At 43.7% G+C, this 8,001-nt stretch overlaps 1 pseudogene across 1 annotated transcript; it reads left to right on the forward strand.

Moving 5' to 3' along the window:
- Positions 1-6,734: 6,734 nt before the first annotated feature.
- LOC310776663 (E3 ubiquitin-protein ligase RNF144B pseudogene) lies at positions 6,735-7,586 on the forward strand (annotated as a pseudogene). Its single transcript has one exon. The product of its transcript is annotated as an E3 ubiquitin-protein ligase RNF144B pseudogene (transcript).
- The last annotated feature ends 415 nt before the right edge of the window (positions 7,587-8,001 follow it).

Raw genomic sequence — 8,001 nt, forward strand, 5'->3', positions numbered from 1 at the left:
TAGAGAAGTTTTCCGCCATCTTGGCCCAGGGGTCTCTCCCCTAACCACATGTAACTGTGTGCCTGCCCAAGGAAACAAACTAGGGTTTTCTCTTCTCTCATAAGCCACTTCTTAACATGCAGTGGAATCCGTATTATAACCTGCACCTAGCCGGTTGGCCTGCATGTTAAACAACAATTAGCCGGCCTATGCGCACTCCCGCGACTCTGTATCTTATCTATCTCGACCACCGGTATAAGATCCGCTTCCACGCAATCGTGGCTCATGTTTAACAGTGGCAGGTCATTATCCGCATATCCGTAGTGGGCAGGTGTGGCTCTTCGTGACTCACTTCACGTTCACTAGTTTATTAATTAATGAATCGTTCGGGCAATCGCTTATATCAACGAGCAAACTCGCGGTTTCCTCAAGGGCTGCTGATAAAAATCGCAAGTTTGCTTTGCACATGCTGAGCGCTCATCATGAAGAAACTGCCGCAAGCGTATTGCGAGAATTCTCGCAGCGACAGAAGTCCTCTGCAGGTTGTAAAGCTTATTATTATGTCCGTTAATTTAGCCACTAATATCAACATCATTTCAGCATAAATAACCTACTAGAACCTCAATTGATTTGCCATGGAGTAAATGGGCAGCTTTCATTTATTTGTCTGAAGACTTTATGGAGCGCATCGTCTCAAAGCTCACAACACGCAACAAGGGATTTCGTTCTCAGATCTAGGCTACAGGTAACACAATATTCTTACCTTTTGCCCTTCAGTTGAAAGTAAAGCAAATATTCTCATGTTGTGAAGTAGGCTATAAGTCCGTTCTGAAAGCGAGTTGGATGCCCGCGTGTCAACCAGCTGCAGTCCCTCGTCATCGTGTCAATATAGACCGCTTCAGAAAATATATAGGCTATAAAGTTTGACTGACTGCACGTCTCATCTCTGGCTTGTTGCAGGTAGGCAACTTCTTAATTTAGATTATCTTTCAAGTTATTTAATTTCATGTTCTTCGATGCAAAGAGACATTTAATGTAGGCCCACCAGTGTTCTTTAGGCTTAATTAAACGGGAATATATGACAAACTCAGTTCACAAAGTGTGTGACGAGTTCATTCACTATAATAAAATACATTTGTTGGATAATAGCTTTTGTTTTTTGTGTTTTATTGTTTAATCTTAATGGGTCTGCAAACCCGAACCGAATTAATTAATTAAATAAGGAGCGGTGTGCGTGCAGCTCCTCCCTTTGCGCAGACCGCACCGCAGTGAATAGTTAGAAAATTATTTGGAAATCAAAAAATGATTTAAAATTTAGATTTCGTTTGCTAAGAATTATACAATAATGTGTTATGTATTTATGAAATGATCAGGCTACATCTATCTTTTTTCAATAGGCTACATTTTGACTACTGGGCCGGTAATTATTCTATAAGGCCGGAATTCTGGAATGTTGCGGCTCAATTGGCCGGCCAAAAAAAATGCTAGTGGAATCCCTGGTTTGGTTACAAATTCGCTAAAGCTGTTTCCTATCACATTTCTTTTTTTCGATAGGCCTACATGCTACCGCGCCGCACCCCAACCCCCCCCCCCCCCCCCCAACTGGCAGAAAAAACGGCTCATATCCAGTTGTTTCTTAACAAAGACCCCTCATGTTTAGAAAGGCAAAACCTGAAAATATCCTGCTCTGTCTAGCCTGACATGATCCAGATAACATGTTTAAAAGGCACTATAGCCTACTGTACCTCCTCCTCTCAGCAACAGCACAGAGCAGGAGGAGCTTATGCAACAGCTGACTGTTTCAGTTGGATGAGATCTACACAGCATCCGAGGGGACCGTGGTGGGAGGTACTCTCTACAGTGGTATTTGTCGTGAGGGAGATCAGATGGTCGTAGCGACTACTACGGACTTGGGCCAGTTCCACAAGCTGACCGTCGGCAGCATCCAGACGAACTGCTCGGCGTGCCGGGTACTCTGCCAGTCGGTCAGGCTGCCACACATACTGGGAGACTTTGACCGGTCACTACTACGCAAGGGCATGGTGAGCACAGAGATAGACCCTACCAGCTGCTGGCTCTTTGAGGCTGAGATTGTCCTGCTGGCCCATGCCAAGACCTTCAAAAAAAGTGCATCCAGGTTACTGTGCATGTTGGCAACGTGAGACAGACCGCCACCGTGGTGGCTGTGCATGGCAGGGCAGCTGAGAACAAGAGAGAAGGTGATTGGTGGTTCGCTTCAAGTTCATCAAGCAACCAGAATACCTTAGGGTGCGGGCCAAGCTGCTCTTCAGAGAGGGCGTGACCAAAGGCATCAGTCATGTCATGAGGATGCCCCTAAAGCCCGGAAAAGGTTTGGAGTCCAGGAGAACCACAACAACACACTTTCAAAACCAGTTTCTTTATTGAAGTCTTTCTCGTCATAAACAACATCCTGCTTTTTTCATGGGCCATTCCTGATGCACAGTAATCTCTTTACCAGGGGTTTGTTTTTATAACACTGATAGCATTTCCAAAGTCACCAAGGTCCTGTCATTCTCTTTCTTGAGTTTTTATTCTTTTACTGTTGGCATTTTAGTTTGCTTTCTGGTGCCGAGCTTTTTAGGTTGTTGCTTTTCATGACTGATAGGAACCCCGTCGGCCACCTATTGAACTTGATCATTTAGCACATCTACAAAAGTGATCTAGTGTCAAGAACAATGCACACAGTATAAAAGAACAATGCACACAGTATAAAAGTGATCTAGTGTCAAGAACAATGCACACAGTATAAAAGAACAATGCACACAGTATAAAAGTGATCTAGTGTCAAGAACAATGCACACAGTATAAAAGAACAATGCACACAGTATAAAAGTGATCTAGTGTCAAGAACAATGCACACAGTATAAAAGAACAATGCACACAGTATAAAAGTGATCTAGTGTCAAGAACAATGCACACAGTATAAAAGAACAATGCACACAGTATAAAAGTGATCTAGTGTCAAGAACAATGCACACAGTATAAAATAACAATGCACACAGTATAAAAGTGATCTAGTGTCAAGAACAATGCACACAGTATAAAAGTAATCTAGTGTCAAGAACAATGCACACAGTATAAAAGTGATCTAGTGTCAAGAACAATGCACACAGTATAAAAGTGATCTAGTGTCAAGAACAATGCACACAGTATAAAAGTGATCTAGTGTCAAGAACAATGCACACAGTATAAAAGTGATCTAGTGTCAAGAACAATGCACACAGTATAAAAGAACAATGCACACAGTATAAAAGTGATCTAGTGTCAAGAACAATGCACACAGTATAAAAGTGATCTAGTGTCAAGAACAATGCACACAGTATAAAAGTGATCTAGTGTCAAGAACAATGCACACAGTATAAAAGTGATCTAGTGTCAAGAACAATGCACACAGTATAAAAGAACAATGCACACAGTATAAAAGTGATCTAGTGTCAAGAACAATGCACACAGTATAAAAGTGATCTAGTGTCAAGAACAATGCACACAGTATAAAAGTGATCTAGTGTCAAGAACAATGCACACAGTATAAAAGTGATCTAGTGTCAAGAACAATGCACACAGTATAAAAGTGATCTAGTGTCAAGAACAATGCACACAGTATAAAAGTGATCTAGTGTCAAGAACAATGCACACAGTATAAAAGAACAATGCACACAGTATAAAAGTGATCTAGTGTCAAGAACAATGCACACAGTATAAAAGTGATCTAGTGTCAAGAACAATGCACACAGTATAAAAGTGATCTAGTGTCAAGAACAATGCACACAGTATAAAAGAACAATGCACACAGTATAAAAGTGATCTAGTGTCAAGAACAATGCACACAGTATAAAAGTGATCTAGTGTCAAGAACAATGCACACAGTATAAAAGTGATCTAGTGTCAAGAACAATGCACACAGTATAAAAGTGATCTAGTGTCAAGAACAATGCACACAATATAAAAGTGATCTAGTGTCAAGAACAATGCACACAGTATAAAAGTGATCTAGTGTCAAGAACAATGCACACAGTATAAAAGTGATCTAGTGTCAAGAACAATGCACACAGTATAAAAGAACAATGCACACAGTATAAAAGTGATCTAGTGTCAAGAACAATGCACACAGTATAAAAGTGATCTAGTGTCAAGAACAATGCACACAGTATAAAAGTGATCTAGTGTCAAGAACAATGCACACAGTATAAAAGAACAATGCACACAGTATAAAAGTGATCTAGTGTCAAGAACAATGCACACAGTATAAAAGTGATCTAGTGTCAAGAACAATGCACACAGTATAAAAGTGATATATTGTCAAGAACAATGCACACAGTATCAAGAAGCACAGAACTGACTCACACACCCACGGCAAAGTCACTTGGACAAGATGCACGCACACAGCCACTTGTGTGCGATAACGTGGGCGCTTGCCTTGTTACATCGCCCAAAAGCCTCAAAATAGTGGTCGCACTAACGTTAAGCGGTGGATGATTTTACAAGTGGCATTCAAGTCATATCTGACTAGTTTTCAATGTATTTCTCCGCACAAAAGTTAGGCTATATGTCTTGAATATATAATGCAACACTATCACCCTCTTGCATCGGGAGGAAAAGAAACCATTCAAGCCGTTTGCAGCACTTGAGGAAACCGTGAGTTTGCTCTGATTCATCGATGTGCGCGATTGCGCGAACGATACATGAACGATACGTGAATGTTAATAACGGGCACTTATCACCCAATAGCCTAATGCAGTAGTAGCCCAGCAAGCACGGACGGACCCGGACGAATGGAGAGAGCCCAATCGGGGCCAGCTCAAGTCATATCATGACGAGTCAGATCTGGCCCAAGTATCACTATCCAACTAATTTCACTCACCACTGAAATATCCATGAGGATAACTAAATGGTTGCAATCAATCACGTATTTCTCAGCCTGGGCTATTTCTTATCCAAAATCCGAGTGATCAGTTTTTATGTTTATTCGTGGAGGTGGGACTACGAGGAGATGAATTGCGGGGGAATCCTGCACTTGTCTCACTTGCATATGTTGTTGCCAGATTGTTTTGAAAGAGAGAAAATACACTGCGAGGCGTAAACTATACATTTGAGTTGGAAGTTGCATGCTGTAGCATTGGGCGGTGTTAATGTGTTTCTACCGTCGCATCCGGACAATTTTGAAACCCCGACCCGAGAGGAGCCGAAGTCTGCAGCATAACATTGGAATGGCTCAACGCGAGAGACGCGGCTAGCTGGGCAGATTTTTTAAGTTACGTTCACTCATTGGTAGGGGTGTCACAATATATCGTCCCACGAAATTTCGCGATAGTAAAACGTCACGATATGTATCGTTGAGATGAAATCTCATATCGCAAAAAAAAAAAAAAAAAAAATTTTTTTTTTTTTTCCCAAAAATAGACTAAGAAACGTCTTTGTTTGTTGAAGTTCAATGTGTGGAAAGTAGTTCAGTTGAACAAGTCTCTGAAGAGACACATGAGAAGTTATACAGGAGAGAAACCATTCAATTGAGTTTCTGGCAAAACTGTTTACTTGACAGGAAAAACTGAAGCATAAAAAATAGACTAAGAAAAGTCTTGTTGTTTGAGTTTGAAGAAAAACTGAAGATGCATAATGAGAATTTATACTGCTGAGAAACCTTTTAGTTCAAAGTAAATCTAAGTGACGGTGTAACTCATTCTATTTCAAGATAAGCCTTATCTCCAATCTCATGTTTTTTCTAGTTGTTATTGTAATAACAATTTCCCACAACAGCATGTTTTGTATTTGTGCATTTCAAATAAAATACTACTTTTCCAGTCATATATTGTCATTATTCAAGTTTAAAAAAATATTGTTAAAATCGTATCGTATCGTATCGTTATCGTGAACCCAGTATCGTGATACGTATCGTATCGTGAACTGAGTGTATCGTGACACCCCTACTCATTGGTAATAAAAAACCCTTTGTACACATTTATTTCTTCCCAAATTCTTCTTCTGTAGTGTTTTCTCACGGAATGGGCCTTTGATAGGGCGGCGTCTGTAGCTACCGGATTGGCTCGCCCTACCAGATCGGCTCGCCCTACCGGATGTGCTCGACTCGGGGTCCGCAACACTAGATGAAGTTAAACTCTCATAACATTTATTTTGAAAAAGTAAGGCTTGTTTTTATGAGAAATGGTTCTGTACACTTGAATCATGATCATGGTTTGTATGATTCATATTTTTAATGTCTATCATGTCTGATAACATCAGTAGCTTAGCTTCTTAGCTAATCTAAAGCTGTCGGACATTTTGCCCACATTAATCCCATGTGGCCGACGTACAGATAATCACATCAATGCGTGCCCGAGCCGATCTTCTAATGGCTTTCCGGCAGACTGGATGCCTTGCGGCACATTGCTGCCTCTCACAGAATATTACACAAATTCCAGACTCGGGGGTCCGCCCCCTCCTCAATGCTCCTCCCTCCGGCCGCCTCGCTCTCCTATTTGACCTCTGTGCTCCCTGACCTCTTGGCCCTCGTGCCAGCACGCCTCGAGATCCCTCCCCCATGTCACTCTGTCCCCCAAGCCGATCTGGCAAGTGAGCCGAAATTGCACCGACACTGGCAGTGATGTCATCAGTGATGATGTCACCAGTGATGTCACTCGAGCAATTACAATCTTTACCACTATATGAGCTAAGCAGTTGCAACCCGGCTGCACTGACCGACACCTCCTGCCTTCCTTACCTTCCTCTCTCGTACCACCATGGCAACCAGGAGTTGCACCCTGAGCCTGGAAGCCAGGGACTCCAGCACACTGCAGCCAGGCCCTGACATCTACTGCAAACTGTGCCTCAGCGAGCAGCCGTCAACAGCCACCAGTGAACTGCACACCTGCAACTGTGTGTTCTGCACTCCGTGTCTGCAGCAGTATGTTCAGCTGGCCATCAGGGAGGGTGGGGGTGCACCCGTCACCTGTCCTGACATGGCCTGCCAAAAGACTGGAGTGCTACTGGACTCTGAGATAGCAAGCTTGGTCCCAGCAGATCAGGTGGAGCTGTATGAGCGTCTGAAGTTTGAGAGAGGAGTGCTGCTGGACCCCAGTAAAGTCTGGTGTCCGGTGGTTGAGTGCCAGGCGGTGTGCAGCGTGAGCCCGAGCACCGAGGCCACCGCCGTGCCCTGCCTCGCCTGCCACACCATCTTCTGCTCCAGATGCAGGGGGGCCTGGCAGCATGGCCACGTCTGCCCTGAGAGCAAGCCCATGATGTCATCCTCACCCTCTGATGAAAGCACTGGCCGGTCTGACAGCCTCACCGACACGCCCATCAAGCAGTGTCCCATGTGCGGCATCTACATAGAGAGGAACCAGGGCTGTCCCAACATGCAGTGTAAGAGCTGCAAACACATCTTCTGCTGGTACTGTCTGCAGAACCCGTGCAGAAACAAGCTCGGCCACTCCAGGGCGCAGGTGGTGGGCTTCCTGTCTGCCGTCAGCGTCATTGTGTTGGTGACCCTTCCAGTCCTCCTGCTGGCCTCGCCCTGCATCCTGTGCTGCATCTGCAAGAAGCTAAGAAGAAGAAGACGGAGCTCAGACAGCTGGGACTCCTCCACATCGTAGTAGAGGAGGGTTCCCTCCTGTCGGCCCGGCCCATAACCACATGTAGCTGTGCGCCTGCACAAGGAAACAAACCTCTTCTTGTTTTCATAGGTGTAAGTATAGCAGGAAGGAAATTAATCAACTTTTGGAACGCCGGAGTTCTTTTCTGGAAGCTTTCAGTGGCTCAATTAGCGAGAAATGTTTAAAGAGCAGACATCGAGATCGACGGGTCACTTTAGAGACCTCCCAGCGTAAAGGTCCTTACACATCGGGAGCGTTTTTTTCGTGCGATTAATTCGCACGTCAATCATATTTTCCGAACCTATATCAGTTAATGCAACCGTGTATACCAACGGCAAAGTTTCGCCGAGCGTTATTGCGGCGTTTATTTTTTCGAACCACGGTCGATTTTTCAGAAATTCGCCTCCGACGTGTA

The sequence above is a fragment of the Poromitra crassiceps genome, assembly GCF_964638095.1.
Source record: "Poromitra crassiceps genome assembly, chromosome: 5".
Lineage (NCBI taxonomy): Eukaryota > Metazoa > Chordata > Actinopteri > Beryciformes > Melamphaidae > Poromitra > Poromitra crassiceps.